Source organism: Silene latifolia, chromosome 6 (assembly GCF_048544455.1).
Source record: "Silene latifolia isolate original U9 population chromosome 6, ASM4854445v1, whole genome shotgun sequence".
Lineage (NCBI taxonomy): Eukaryota > Viridiplantae > Streptophyta > Magnoliopsida > Caryophyllales > Caryophyllaceae > Silene > Silene latifolia.
The window spans coordinates 13,653,632-13,670,244 of record NC_133531.1 but is presented as its reverse complement, the minus strand read 5'-3'; the positions used below and the strand labels follow the sequence as shown (position 1 = coordinate 13,670,244).

Below are 16,613 nucleotides of genomic sequence, written 5' to 3'. Positions count from 1 at the left end.
AGTTTTTTCATATTTGTCGTCTCATAATTTTCAAGTTTAACTTTCTCAAGATAATCCTTCCTCTCTAAAAGTATTAACTAATCTCCATTAGTTAAACATGTTAGCTTTGTTCCCAGCCAAGATCTTTGAAATTTCAAGTCCACGACTGAATGCTTGGTTAAAGAGTAGCCGTGATTGGAACGTTGACACAAATGGGAACCATGACAAGATTGCCACCGGTGCAAAGATGAGCATACCCATCCCAGCATTTTTCGCCAGAGCACTTAGCTCGTATCCAAAACCGAGTGCGAAACAGACCGCATCCACCAGCAACGGCGGCACCAACATCCCTCAGTTACCTCCACTTACAAGCAGCTCAATTCAAACCAAGTTAAAACAGTAAGAGTAATCATTTCATTAAACAAAATTTGTAATCCATTTAAGTATCGAATAAAATTAAAAAATACTCTTTTATCAATATCATTCTCATCATTCAGAATCCTATAACATACACTCCAAATCACTAGTTGCATCAATCAATTTGCAATCAAATTTCACACACAAAAAAAAAAAACTGCGATCAATTTATTACGGATTAATTAAATTTGAAAAGCATCTATTATCAATCTCATGCTCATCTGTTCAGCATCTATTGACTTCGTTCAATTTGATTGTATACGTTTTTTAAAGATACGTATCAAATGCAAATCAGTAACTGCATCCAACAATTTACATCAAATTTTAAGCACAAACAAAAATCTCAATTAATTTCATCAACATAAAATTAGCAAACCTCTCGGATTCCATTTCGGCTTAGCGAATAGATTACATATAACAATTAGCGTCGACACCGTTGCCGGAGATGACGTTCTCTCCACCGTACTCGCCGTCCTCATCTGGTACTGAGAAGGAGATGACGACGATAAAGGAATAGGAGGATAAAGCGGAGGAATCGCCATTGTTGTCGAACAGTTCGAGCTCGAACACTCCGTCGGCGATGTCGCCTGCTTCTCGTTGTCGGACAGATCGACTTCGATTGTGATTGTCATTTACATCGTTGAAGTAAAAGTTAATTCCTAACTTATTTTTGTGATTGTCGGAAAGGACAAGGAAGTGGATAAAGGTGAAGATTTCAATGAATTATTGGCTTTGTCTTTGGTTGAGGACGCCATAGCTGCTGATATGTGGAGTTTTTTTTTGGATTTTTGTTGACAGAGAGTTTAGTTTATGGAGAGAGAGATGGTGAGACGCGTGATTTTGTTTTTTTATAGGTTGAATCTCAACCGTGTATTTTTACTTATCAAATGGTCCAGATTTTCTCAACTCACAACTCACCATAAGACCCCAACTCACGAGATCCCGCCTCTATATATATATATATATATATTTGGGATCCGGTGAGAACGATCACTCGGTGAGAACGCACTATATACATTGGAATATATATATATATACAACCTACTTTTTTTTTTTTTTTTTTTTTTAACAAATCTCAGATACACTTTTGACTATCATAGGTACACTTTTTTACAAGAATTCTATATACACTTTTTAATAATGTAGATACATTTTTTTTTTATTTACCAAATCTCAGATAGACTTTTGACTATCGTAGGTACATTTTTTACCGTAATTCTATATACACTTTTTAATAATGTAGATACATATTTTTTTTTTTACCAAATCTCAGATACACTTTTAACTATCGTAGACACACTTTTACCGGAATTCTATATACACTTTTTAGGAATGTAGATACACGTTTTATTATCCTAGATACACAATAAGGGTCTGTATGAAAAAAAACAAAAAAACAAAATGTGGGCAAGTTGTAAAGTTATTCATTCACGGACACATCCCTTTGTCATTCCCAGATTTGTTCAACCCACTATATTATCACCAACCACACTACTGCCGATCAGAAACACCAACTCCGACGGCGACGATTACTAATGATAGTGGCAGTGGTGACCGGAGCTCCGACTACATCAAAATCATCTCCAACTTTTATCTCCTTCTTCCTTCCTCACCGGAGTTTCCCCTTTTCATTGCCATTGTTGCACATGGTATGCGCAGCCACAACTCTCGCAAACTGTCGTCGGTGGTAACTCAGGCACCGCCTCTACCTGAACTCCTCCTTTTCATTGGTTTCATATCTAATTTAATGTATCTACACTAATATTTATTGTATCTGACCTAATAGAATATAAAAATATTCCCTAGAATTATTTTTTGTATCATACGTAATTCATGTAATCAGTAGCATAATTCATGGGATTGAAATCCTCTAACTTAGGATAGTTTAGATTTAGTCTTCCTAGTATTGTGGGTTGACTTAACTAACATAGGAAATATGGTTTCCTATATAATGTATGTTTTGTAAAGCTTTTGATCAGGGAAAATATTCAATTCTTATATGGTATCAGTTACCAATCCCGATCCTCTACACATCTTCCGCTATACTACTCTACGCTTTAATCTTCTTCTTCTTTGTCTCGTCAGTCATCGTCTCACCATGACTAACGACACCAACACAAAATCTGCATTCCATCCCGCATATTCTGTTTCCAACATCAAAAACTACGTCCCTATCATTCTTGAGGCCGAGAACGTTCATTACGCGTCATGGGCAGAACTCTTTCTCAACACAGCCCGTGCATTTGACGTCCTTGACCACGTTGCACCACCTAAGGACACCGTGATTCAAAAGGATGGGCAGTGGGATCGTCTTGATGCCATTGTCAAACAATGGATTTATAGCACGATTTCACTCGACCTCCTTCATACCATCCTTGAACCCGGTCTCTCCGCACAAGCCGCGTGGGATCGTCTTAAGGACATCTTTAATGACAACAAAAATTCTCGTGCCGTATTTTTGGAGCAACAATTTACTAGCACTCACATGGATAATTTTCCAAACGTGTCCGCCTATTGTCAAAAACTCAAAATGATAGCTGATCAATTAGCCAATGTTGGTTCCCCTGTGCCGGAGACTCGTTTGGTTCTTCAACTCGTCACGCACCTGTCCGCTGGATACAGTAGTGTGGCGACACTAATTCAACAAAGCGATCCCTTGCCTTCGTTCTACAAGGCAAGGTCTATGCTCACCCTTGAGGAGAGTCGTATGACCAAAGAGACCCCCGACACCGCACTACTATCCTCTCAAACTCCCTCTGCTGATTCTGCCTCTCGCCCTAATGACAATCACAACAAGAATGGTGGTACCAACAACAACTACAAAGGCAAAGGACATCGACATAACAATCGCGGAAATTATCGAGGTAAGAACAATCATGGTGGTTCTCATAATAATGGCGGTAGTTCTCATAATAATGGAAATCATTCAAACTATAATAACAATAATAGAAATAATTATCGTGGTCAAAATCCGTCTGGACCCGGTAATGCGCCGTCATGGACTTGGGTCCCTTTCTCAGGCTGGCCGCCACAGTCACCACCATGCCCATACCCTACCTCCGGCTGGTCCGCTCCAAACTCTAACTCTTCTGCAGGTATTCTTAGCTTGGCCCTAGGCCGCAACAAGCGTTTTTCGCGCAACCGTCTCAAACCCCTGGTGCACTCGTCCCAACTGACATCGCAGCGGCGATGCAAACTTTAAGTTTCCAGGGACCCGATGACAATTACTACATGGATACCGGGGCTTCGTCACATATGCAGTCTAACAACGGTACGCTCTCGTCTTATTCTCTTTTGCGTGATAATCGTCACATAATCGTTGGCAATGGCAGTATGATTCCTATTACAGGTCTTGGACACATGAAACTTCCCTTCCCTAACCACACTTTACACCTAAACAACGTTCTACATGTGCCAAGCCTAATTAAAAATCTCGTTTCGGTCCGAAAATTTACCATTGATAATAATGTTTCCGTTTCTTTTGACCCATTTGGTTTTACTGTGAAGGATCTCAAGACGGGGAAGCCGATAATGCGAAGTAATAGCACGGGAGACCTCTACCCACTTCTCCCATCCAACCATTCTGTCCCTGCCAACCCAACAGCCCTGCTGGCCGCGTCAACTACAACGTGGCATGACCGTCTAGGACATCCCGGTCCTGTTATTTTTAATTCCCTTTGTCATAATAAAACTATTGGTTGTCGTCCAATTAAATTGTCTTCTATTTGTCATTCGTGTCAGTTAGGAAAGCATGTTAAACTTCCTTTTTCCGAGTCTATGTCAAACACTGTTAGTCCATTTGATATTTTACATACCGATTTATGGACTTCGCCTGTTATTAGCACTTTGGGACACCGTTACTATATTTTATTTTTAGACGATTTTACCAACTTTCTTTGGACTTTTCCAATCAAAAATAAATCACAGGTCCACTCCATCTTCTCTACTCTTTATAACATGATAAAAACTCAATTTCATCGCTCTATTAAAACAGTCCAATGTGATAATGGTCGCGAATTTGACAATTCCTCGTTTCATCAATTCTTTGCTAAATATGGTCTTCTTTTTCGTTTCTCGTGTCCCCACACCTCTTCACAAAATGGTAAGGCAGAACGGAAAATCCGTACCATAAATAATATAATGCGTACTCTCCTCCTCCACTCTCATATGCCACCCTCCCTTTGGCACCATGCCCTTGCCATGGCCACCTATCTACACAACATCATACCCAGCAAAGCCAATAATAACATTTCCCCTACCTCGAGTCTATACTACCGGGATCCATCCTACGCTCATTTACGGACTTTTGGGTGTCTTTGCTATCCTCATATCCCTCCCTCTACCATACATAAATTAGCCCCCCGTGCTACTCCTTGCGTATTTATCGGCTACCCGGAGAACCATAGGGGATACAAATGTTTGGACTTAAAAACTCGGAAAGTAATTATTGCTCGTCATGTAACTTTTGACGAAACTACCTTCCCATTTGCCACTCCATCTAAACCCACGGCCCATGACAACTCTGACCCGCCACCGTATATACTCCACCGCTCAACGATCATCTCCGACCCACGACGGACACGGACCAGCCCCTTCCCCATGCACGTGTCTCACTGCACCGCACACCTCTTCCCCTGCTCACAGGTCCCCTGCCCAGCCTATATCCTCTGCCCAGCCGTCCCCTACACAGTCCCCCTCTGCCCAGACCAGTCCCACACAGCCTCAACAACAAGCAACAGCCGCCCTCTCCCCACAAATGACCACCCGCGCTCAGCATGGTATCTTTAAACCCAAACACCAATTCGACTTGTGCACTACATCGCTCTCGCCCATTCCCAAATGCCCTATCACTGCACTCCGTGACCCTAATTGGAATCGGGCCATGACCGACGAATACGATGCACTCATTAAGAATAAGACTTGGGTTCTAGTACCTAGACCGGACAATGTTAATATCACTCGATGCATTTGGCTTTTCAAACATAAATTTAAGTCTAATGGTGAATTGGAGCGGTACAAAGCTCGTCTTGTTGTCAATGGCAGGTCTCAACAGATTGGTGTTGATTGTGATGAAACCTTCAGTCCGGTGGTAAAGCCTACTACAATCCGAATTGTTCTCAGTCTTGCCGTGTCAAATAAATGGCAAATACACCAACTCGATGTGAAAAATGCTTTCCTACACGGTCACCTTGCCGAAACAGTTTATATGCACCAACCACCGGGTTTTCGTGACAAGGACCGTCCCAATCATGTGTGCCTTCTCAAAAAATCGCTTTACGGACTCAAACAAGCACCTCGGGCATGGTACCATCGGTTCGCTACATTTGTGTCCACCATTGGCTTCACCCAAAGTCGGTCCGATAATTCTCTATTTATCTATCGAAATGGTAATGACATTGCTTATCTATTATTGTATGTTGATGATATTATTTTAGCAACCTCAACTGATAAGTTACGATGCACTCTCATGGGACATCTCCATTCCGAATTCGCTATGACCGACCTGGGACCCCTAAATTTCTTTCTTGGGATCACTGCCATTCGACACAAGCAAGGGTTATTTTTGCACCAAAAACGTTATGCAGAGGACATTATTAATAGAGCTAACATGGGGTCTTGTAAGTCTGCTCACACACCTGTTGACACAAATTCTAAACTAAGTGCAACAGCCGGCCCACCTGTAGCTGATCCGTCTTTATTTCGGAGTCTCGCCGGAGCCCTTCAATACCTTACATTTACGAGACCCGATATTTCCTATGCGGTTCAACAAATTTGCTTACATATGCATGATCCCCGGGAAGCTCATTATGGTGCGCTCAAACGGATAATCCGTTATATTAAAGGTACCTCCCATTTCGGTTTACATATTAATGAGTCCTCTGCTACTTCACTTGTCACTTATACGGATGCCGATTGGGGTGGCTGTCCGGACACTCGGAGGTCCACATCTGGGTATTGCGTTTATTTAGGTGATAATTTGGTCTCCTGGTCATCAAAAAGACAAGCCACGGTCTCCCGCTCTAGTGCCGAGGCTGAATACCGCGGGGTTGCCAACGTCGTCGCCGAATCTTGTTGGGTTCGAAACCTCCTGCTCGAACTACACTTTGTCCAATCAAAAGGCGACTTTTGTCTCTTTGCGATAATGTCTCTGCAATTTATCTCTCGGGCAACCCAATTAACCATCAACGCACGAAGCATATCGAACTTGACATCCATTTTGTCCGTGAAAAAGTAGCTCTCGGTGAGGTTATAGTCCGTCATGTTCCGTCTCGATATCAATTCGCGGATATATTCACTAAGGGTCTACCACGGGTTTTATTCGATGATTTTCGGTCCAGTCTAAGCATCCGTCCTCCTCCCGCTTCGACTGCGGGGGTGTAATAGAATATAAAAATATTCCCTAGAATTATTTTTTGTATCATTCGTAATTCATGTAATCAGTAGCATAATTCATGGGATTGAAATCCTCTAACTTAGGATAGTTTAGATTTAGTCTTCCTAGTATTGTGGGTTGACTTAACTAACATAGGAAATATGGTTTCCTATATAATGTATGTTTTGTAAAGCTTTTGATCAGGGAAAATATTCAATTCTTATATGACCATTATTTGAATGTATCTTATCATTGATACACAAAATTAGAAATAAATCAATTTAGAAACCATATACACTAATTGCGTTTCGCTGACAAGAATCAAATAGACGCCAAATACTACTGTCAGGCGTTACTAGCGCATAACTGACGACCAGGCCAGATGATGGCGCAACTCCGACGAGCAACCTTTCCTAATTGACCAAATCTCACAAAATCAACCTAATAATCAAATTGAGACACCAATCGCTCGAAGCCCTACATTAATCCGAGCTAACAATGGTTGTCGTCGTCGTCTTGATGGTCGGTGAAGGAACAGGCGACGGCAGCCCATGGTGTTGAGTGGTGGACGGTCGCCAAGCGAAAACTAATTTCGACCGCCGAAGAAGAGTGTATGCTCCTACGATATGTCTCTGTGATCCGGTGAGGTGGCGATATGGTCCGGCGAGGTAGCTGACGACGGGTTGAGATTGTGGATAAGGATATTGGAGGTGAGGTTCGTTGAGATGTGTGTGTAGTTGGGTACTGTTAGTTTGATGACTAATTGTTTTTAATTTTGTCCGTGGGCTTTAGCTTTTAATATTAGTAAATAGTGATCGTTCTCACCATTCTCACTCACTGAGTGTTCTCTCTCTCTCTCTCTCTCTCTCTCTCTCTCTCTCTCTCTCTATATATATATATATATATATATATATGGGGCGAGATCTCGTACGAACTTGAGTTCAGTACGAACTGTACGAACTCTTTTTTTAACAGACCAATCTGTCCAGTAACATATCGCACCCGTACCTTCACATTCCTTCACCTTACCCACTATCCCAACTTCCTTCTCCCTTGTCCTTATCCTCCACCATCACCTCCACCACCGCTCGTTGCAGCTTCCGACCATCATGAGATATATCGGAACCTGGCGATTCTACTGTTGATATCTACGCCGATGAACCCGACCAACCGCCAGCTCTATTCGTCAACTTTGCCGGCGACGAAAACGTCGACGGAGACCATTATCGAGCTCCAAATTTCGCAATAACCTCGCTAGATCAAATAAAGTTTTGAAATCTTACACCGTTTTTGGTAGATCTAATATTTAAATTGAGTTTTGTGAAGAAAAAAAAGTAATTGGGGTACGGCTACGCTGTGGGGTAGTCACATGTGGGTTGCGTGGAGGGGTCAGTGCTGATATTGGTGGCGATGGTTCATAGATGAGGTTAGTGGAGGACATTGCGTGATGGGTCAGTTGTTACTTGTGGCCTCGTGGGTAGGGTTGGTCAATGGTGGTGATCGTGAGGTGGTGAGTGGTGGTTGAATAATATATGACCGTAGATACACAAGCTAGTATTACAAGATACACAAAATTGACTTGTGTATCTGGAGCTGTAAGGAGCTATGGTTGGTTACCGTGGCTCGAGAGTGCTGAGATGGGCAAAGGAAGACAACCTGGCTGCCTTTTTTCCTAATCTTCTTCAATACGTCCAGCTCAACTATCGTCGTAAAGGATTAGCAAGGTTTGTATTTGGCTTATTTCTCGCCCTGTATAAGACGTACTATGGTGAAAGGATTACAAAGAAGATAAAGAAAGATATGAATTAATGTCTATGGAAATTTGGTTACAGGCAGCAGTCCTCTGAGTTTGTCTATTTTATGGTATGATTTTTTTATTAGTTTAACTCACTGTTGAAATTTACTATTCATTTCAAACGGGGAGAAACGGTCTAGTATGATTGGTGTGGTTGAAAAGCTTTGACTAATACAAGATCAGCTGAACAACAGAAGCGCATTCAAAGTTTAATACTCGTATGGATAAATGTTGAGAAAGAGAGACTAGAATAAGTGTCTAGAGAAGTATGCTTTTCTCATAACTGTAAGCAAATTAGAGAGGTGTATCTACTTGAGAGAAATTCTCGTACCTATATGAAAGTTCATTTTTATACCTACCATTGATATCTGGTGTTGCCTCTTGTACTTGTCATTCATGATGTGTTTTGGATATGGATTCTTTAAAAAAATTCTTTTTTTTGACAGTTTGTATAGAAGTTATAAGTATGAATTTTGAGTTTATCTACCCCTCTGCTCTAATTTTTTTTGGGAGTAGGCTATCCTAATTACTCCTTTGAAAGAGGAGGATAATTTGCATTTAATTAAATTACCGTGTCTTTTAAACGTGTATATTAGTTAGACTCGGTTAGAACTTAGAAGTGTCTGACATGGTGTGTGTCCATACTGTCTCAACGATCTTATAGAAGAGTTAATTCCTTGAGGGACTAGGGATAATGAAATATGAAGTTGTTGGTGGTGGTAGACTATTGTCGAGGTCTCATTCGAACTGCTTACCTTAGAAGAGGCTGAGTCCATGGAGGCCAAATGGGTTGACCCGCAGCTCCTTTGTGCCGAGAAAGGTGAGGCTGTTGAAGGCAAAGTTGGGCTATTCGGGTTTCTGGTTTTGGTGTCTCAAAAATTGACAGAACAAACTGCTATTTTCTTCAGGGTGTTCAAGAATGATAGTAGTAGATATGTAGTCTTGATGTGTACATATTTAAGCAGATAACACCTTTCGTTTTCGGCTTCTTGATCGTTTCGAACTATTTTCTATTTTTTCATTGTTTAAGTCCTTCAATATTGCCAGATCGTCCCTAAGAAAAGAGGTGCACAAGACGATTTTTGGAGCTTCAATATTGTCAGATCTTCCCTAAGAAAAGAGATCCCGTACGAACTAGAGTTCAGTACGAACTAACTCAAAAACCCTTCTATGAGTTAAAAACCAACCCCACTACTCTCTCATCCTATATCTTCATATACGACTTCTGCTGCCCCTGGGAATCCCAAATGCGGCGATGACGGAGCGATCAACGCCCGATTCACCCCACCTGTCGGCGGCCGGTGGCAACCTCCGTGAACCACCAGTCACCTAACGACCCACTTTCTTCTAATACTTTCTTATCCCCATCCACCACTACCTGATGACAGCCACCATAGCCTGATGCCGGCATCACCCTTGATCAACCAAACACCGGAGGAGCGACGAACAACTGCGTCACTACTCTTGTCGGCAACCATTGGATAAGATCAACTGTGATTTTAACTATAGATCTGCTGGAAACGAAGTAAAAAATCGCGACAAAGTTGTAATTATGGCCTAAACAGCTGGACTTGGAAATGATGGGGCAAAAGCAGAGCAGTAGATGACGGGCAAAAGCAGCAAACCGGGGGCGATTTGGCGACTCCTGATTCAGTTTCTAGGTATTTTTTTAGACTTTTGCAGTTTCATTGTGAATATGTGGTGTGGGAATTGTAGTTTCTTTACTAGATTAATCGTAGTTTGTGGTTGTTTTTATGTTTTGTTGGTATTCGTCGTTGATTCGAGCTGAAATTAATTAGATTATCTCGGTTAGGTAGTTTAGTTAGATGGCTACTAACTCAAAGTTTAAGTTTGTTTGTTTATTCTACCAAATCATGTGAAGTTGGATTGCGAAAACATGTCCTACATGAAGCGTGATTGGTTGTCGGATGTGGATAGTATATTGATGTTCTGAAGGTGAACTTATTTGTGGTGGGTGTTTTGCAGTGACAATAGCCTATCAAGTGTGAATGCTCGGCAAAAGCCGACCATGTATCAAGATTCCAATGGGGTGGATACATGAAGTATCGTTACTAGATACATGTATGAATAATACTAGATACATGTATCAAGATTCCAATGGGGTGGATACATGCCAAGGATCAGTTGAATGCGGTTGAGTATGATGCAATGGTGAGTCCTGTAATACTTACTAAAGGTGTGTATCTAGTAATGTGAGTGTTTGATGGATTAAAAGAATGCTTTGATTGCAGGAATGACAGCTGAATGTTTCACTGTAATTGCTAGCATCATTGGTGAAAGCGATTGATCGGATGGTTGATTTTTGATATTAGAAAGATTGGTAAGATTGACTACAATGTCAGGACTGCAGCTGGTTTTTCAGTTGTTCTACTTGAAAAGAACATTAGAATTAGCCTAATGTTTCGGATGAAATTCGGCTTGAAAAGGATGTAAGGCTGTAAGCTATGAACTGTGCTAAATTGCAGGTGTTCAGGATATCTGATGTATTAAGAAAGCCAGAAACATGAGGAGATGATTAATACTTCTAATAGAAATACTTGATAATTTGTTATCAGTTTTTAGTAAGATCCATCTTTGTGAGAAATGTTTGTGATAGATTTATGAAGATGAGATAATTTGTACTGAGGTACTCAGATTAAGTTTCTGTGTATCCCGTGTTTCAATGAATGAGCGGTTTCTTTGTACTCAAAATTGTCCATGTGTTAAATGAAGTGAATAGAGTATCCTCTAGCAAGATAAATAAAGACATGTATCTAACAATCTAAAGACATGTATCTAGTAAGGTGAAGATATGTATCTAATAATTTAAAGGTGTGTATCTAGCTTGTCAAAGATGTGTATCTAGAAAGGTAAAAGAGTGTATCTAGAAAGGTAAAAGAGTGTATCTAGGAAGGTAAACAAGTGTATTTACCTTGCTAGAGATGTGTATCTAGCAAGGTAAATGTATGCACCTAGCAAGGTAAAGAGGTGCAACTAGCTTGCAAGGTGAAGGTCGGCCAATAATTGTGTTTTGGATCCTTCAAAATGTTACCTTTACGTTGTTCTTATCCTATTTTACAAGTAGGAGCATAATATACTCTCGGTAGAGGGTATATATATTTTGGAAAATAAAAAAAATATTATTAATTTAAAAATATTTCCTTTTGTTTCCTTTAGTATATTGCCCCCATGAAAAGCGCAAATATTTCAAAATATCAACATTACTTCACCAATATTTACCCTTACGGCCTTACGTCGTAAAAAAACAAATATTGATTGCCATGTGTGCAAATGATCAATATATGGTAAAACTAATCCTGACAAAAAGAAGAGATACTACAGTATACTACAAACATACTCTATAAAATAAACTAAATACTCTATAAAATAAACTAACGTTAATATCTTACGAAGTGAAGAGTCAACTCATCTAACAAAGTACTGGCATATACAAATATCAGTGCTCTGAGATACACAAATCATATGTGTATCTAATAGAATTCATACATGTATCCGATAACAGCACGTCGTGTATCTACCCCAAAACTATAAACTACACCACTACCATCAACCACCAATCACCCTACTACTGTCCACCACTCTACCACTGCCCAAAACCACAACCACCACCCTATCCCTTTCCACAATCACAACCACGGCTACCCAACCCATGAACTACCATTTATCAGAGCCACATCAGCACCGCCCAATCCACCAGTCACTACCACCGTCCACCTCAGTCCACCACCACCACCATGAGTCGATCTCACACGCACGACATCTATCGTACTGAACCAACAGCCGTCACTAGACTACTAAAAAATTCCCGACAATATCAATGACCATTCAGAAATTGTCGACGGCGAACCAAGAAGCGGGAAACCACTGCCAATTAACGCCGTTCCAACCACCATCACTAGGAGATTCAAATTTCACCAACGAGGATATTTTCAGACTCCAAATTTAACCGTCGGATCTACAAATATGACACTCGGAGTTAAACATTAAACAACATAATGAACTCACTGTTATAGACTTTCACGCCAACAAAACCATCATTAACCCCGACGACCAACACCATTTTTTCAAGACCACCACCACGAGCAACCTCCACTCACCACTCTATTATCACCACAACGCCAGTGTGCCGACGCTCGACTATGATAACGACTTGTGATCTGAAATTCGAAATCTCAGATCTACACCAAAACCAAAGGTGTTGTGTGACGAGAGGACGGAACAACGACGAAATGAGCTGGCGTAATTGTAGGGCAAAGAAAAACGAGAGTGGACCTCCTGTGGTTCGCCGACGTAAGTGTGCGACGGGGAGGGATTGAGATAAACAGGAAAGAGTGATTGAATATGTGAGAAAATGGAAAGAGTTAACTCCGATTTGATGTCCGTCTAGGCTTCGAAGCTGTCGCCGGGAGAGTTGTGGTCTGCTGGTGGTGGACAGCGTCTATTGGTGGTGGCCGGCGGCAGTGGTGGAGGTGATGTAAAGTTAGGATTTGAGGTGGACTTGTTGTAAATATTGAATGGGTTATGAAATTTGGGCTGTATATGTGAGATAAGAGGCGGGCTTTTTAAGTAGAATAAAGAAAAGCCAGCCTTTAATATGGAGTTCGTACAGTTCGCACAATAATTTGGTTCGTACAGGATCCTGATTATATATATATATAAAACTGGGTTGAAACGCTGTGGATGCGCCACGTGTCCATCCAGCCTTAATGACAAGTATTAATTACAGCTAATCATTTAATATGAACATAATAAATGTTGTATAAATCTTAGGAAAATATTAATTATAGTTCAATAAATTTTATCATAAAATTACATTAAATTATTACGGTGATTTGATTTTAATTTTTTTTAAAAATTATTTTGATAAAAATTCTAAAATGTAGATAATTACGTTCATTGCGAAAAATGCTTTAAATTGAGTATAATTTTCATTATGTTTATTGAAATATTTTGATAGGTAGAGATGATTAAAGTGACTCTCTCATAATGTTTTACATTTCCGTGAAAAAAAACTTAGACCATTAAATCAATTAAGAAAACTATATTTGGAAGAGTCGTTGTATTTATGAAAAATAAAACGGAAAATTCACGTGGTACCCTTCAACTTTGCCACTTTTCACATGGTATCCAATATTTTAAGTTTGTGTACATGGTACCCTTTACTTTTTCTTTTCATGCACAATATGCCCTTTTTGTCGCTACAAAAACTTTTAATTGAGCGTAACTCCTACATCGGAATTCGGAATCGGCATTTTTTTGTCCTAATATGATTTTCTTTTCATATTCTACGATTTGAGATCAAAAAAATTGTCGACGGGCATTTTATAGGGTTTTGTTTTTCCGACAATCTTAAATCAACCGTAATTTCGATCTTAAATTTATGAATGACCGTTTTTCGTTTTATAAAATTATAGATCTCGAATAGATAATCAAGTATGAAAAAAAACTGTTCAATTCCGATTTCTGGTCTACGATTTATGCTCAATTGAAGATTTTAAGAACGATAAAAAAGACATGTCATATTTTAAAATCAAAGCTTAAGGGTACACTATGCACAACCTTAAAAAGTTGGGTACCACGTACAAAATGGCGAAGTTTAGGGGTACCACGTGAATTTTTCGAAAATAAAACTTAAAGAAAACTACTAAGAGATACTCCCTCCGATCCAGACAGATGGTAACACTTACCTAAAACGGACGATCCAGACAAATGGTAACATACCTTATTTGGCATGAAAAATGACTAACTTACTCTTACATCCACTACCTATTTACAACTTTTTCACCCACTCACCCACTCACAATTACACAATTCATTTCATGTGGCCCCAACCAAACATTCCAACTTTACCCCTAACTTTTCCACCTTTTCTTAAATAACCCAATTTTCTATATGTTACCATCTGTCTGGATCGGAGGGAGTAAGTTTTTATAGCATGAGAATGAAAAAAAATATATTGCAAGAGATTGAATACATATGAGATTTTGATAGGTTTAAGTAGTGTGATGATGAGTATGTGTATGAGTATGTATGTACACAATGATCGCGAGTGCATTTGAATAATCAAAACAAAAATAATGATTATTAAGTAATATAGTACTAGTTTTAAACCCGTGCAAAATTGCACGGGTATGTATTTGGGACAGTATTAATGTTTTTGGATGTATATTTGTTTTTGCATTTCTAAAAACAACATATTTTTAAAGTTTTTCGACTGTTAACTTATTGTGTTGTTATTATTAAAAAAATATTTATTACAACAATTGTGAATTATTTATTAAAAAAAATTTAAAAAATTTTATTAAAATTTTTTTAATCACTTGTAAATTAAATTAAAATTTATTTTTAATCACTTTTAATCACCATTATATATAGTTATTTAAAAATACAAAAGGCTCAAATTTCTTATAGATATGTTTGATGCATAGCACATGAAACACACACTCAAAACATTTGAATAAGTTGAGTTTGACCCCTTTATGTTTGATACATAAATATTAAAAAATACATAAAATTATATTCACATTATTTGAACAAATATTAATTGATTTGGAATATAAAATATCTTGAAATGATATAATTTGAGAACTTAATGTTCATTGTTGCATATTCGAATAAATTTTACTTTAATTAATATAATATTTGATCAGTCACAAATTTATTTATAAAACGTTGATCATGCATAATTAATTATCACTTATTTGTTTTAATTAAAATTGCGTATATTTTATTTTAAAACATTGAAGTTAACCTAAAAAAATTAATTTGAGAAAAGTTAATTTATTTTTATTTATAAGTAAAAATATTAAGGTCATATGAATTAGTTTTTTTTTCAATTATAATAATAAAATTTCAAAACAGGTCGCGCAAAGCGCGAGATACTGCCTAGTATATATATATAAAATTGGGTTGAAACGTTCTGGATACGTCACGTGTCATATTCAGCCTTAATGGCAACCATTAATTGCAGCAAATCATTTAATATGCATAATAAATGCTGTATAAATCTCAGCAAAATATTAATTATAGTTTAATAAATTTTATTATAAAATTACATTAAATAATTACGGTAATTTAGTTGTAAAATTATTAAAAAATTTATTTGATAAAAATTCTAAAATGTAAATAATTACGTTTATTGCGAAAAATACTTTCAGTTGAGTATAATTTTCATTATATTTATTAAAATATTTTTATATGTAAAGATGATTAAAGTGAGTGTCTTACAATGTTTTACATTTTCGTAAAATTTTTTTTGAGAAAGTTATAAAACTTAGACCATTAATCCATTAAGAAAAATATATTTTGAAGAGTCATTGTACTTATTAAAATAATTACTTAAAAAAACTACTAAGAGATAAGTTTTATAGTGTGAGAATGAAAAAAATTATGTTGCGAGAAATTGAATACATATTGGATGTTGATAGGTTTAAATAATGTGATAACGAGTATGTATGTACACAGTGATCACGAGTGCATTTGAATAATCAAAATAAAAGTAATAATTATTAAGTAATATAGTATTATAAACGATATGAGATAGTAGAAACCACGTTACATTTTTTTTAATATCTTCAATTAAATATGTGTACGTAAAGTATAAAATATTGATTATGATTAACTAAATATTCAGTAAGTCTCCTGAGAGACCTCTCTCTTTAGTTTTGTGCTAAATATTACTTTTAGTTAAATATTTTATATTAACTTTTAAATACTTTGAAGTAAAACCTCAAAAAATAATATTTGAGAAAGTTCAACTTATTTTATTCATAGGTAAACTCTTAAACATCATTATATATAACTGTATAAAAAAACATGTTCCAGGTGTAGTTCCGGAGCAGGATTTGTTACCACGTAAGCTTGGTGAATGATGTATTTGCTCGTCTCTTCCTCTCGGTCTCTCCTGTAAAGATGAACAAACTGAGGGCTCGGCTTGGTACCGAGCGTACTCACTCCGACGCTCAAGTCAGTAAACTTAAAGAGATTAAGTTGTGTGTTACTTGGCAAAGTATATTGTAGAGAGATAAG

General features: G+C 38.0%; 1 long non-coding RNA gene across 1 annotated transcript; it reads left to right on the top strand.

The window, feature by feature from the left end:
* Positions 1-10,694: 10,694 nt before the first annotated feature.
* Positions 10,695-11,345, top strand: LOC141586403 (uncharacterized). Its single transcript, XR_012519516.1, has 2 exons — positions 10,695-10,736; positions 10,817-11,345. It is a non-coding gene; the product is annotated as an uncharacterized LOC141586403 (long non-coding RNA).
* Positions 11,346-16,613: the final 5,268 nt, after the last annotated feature.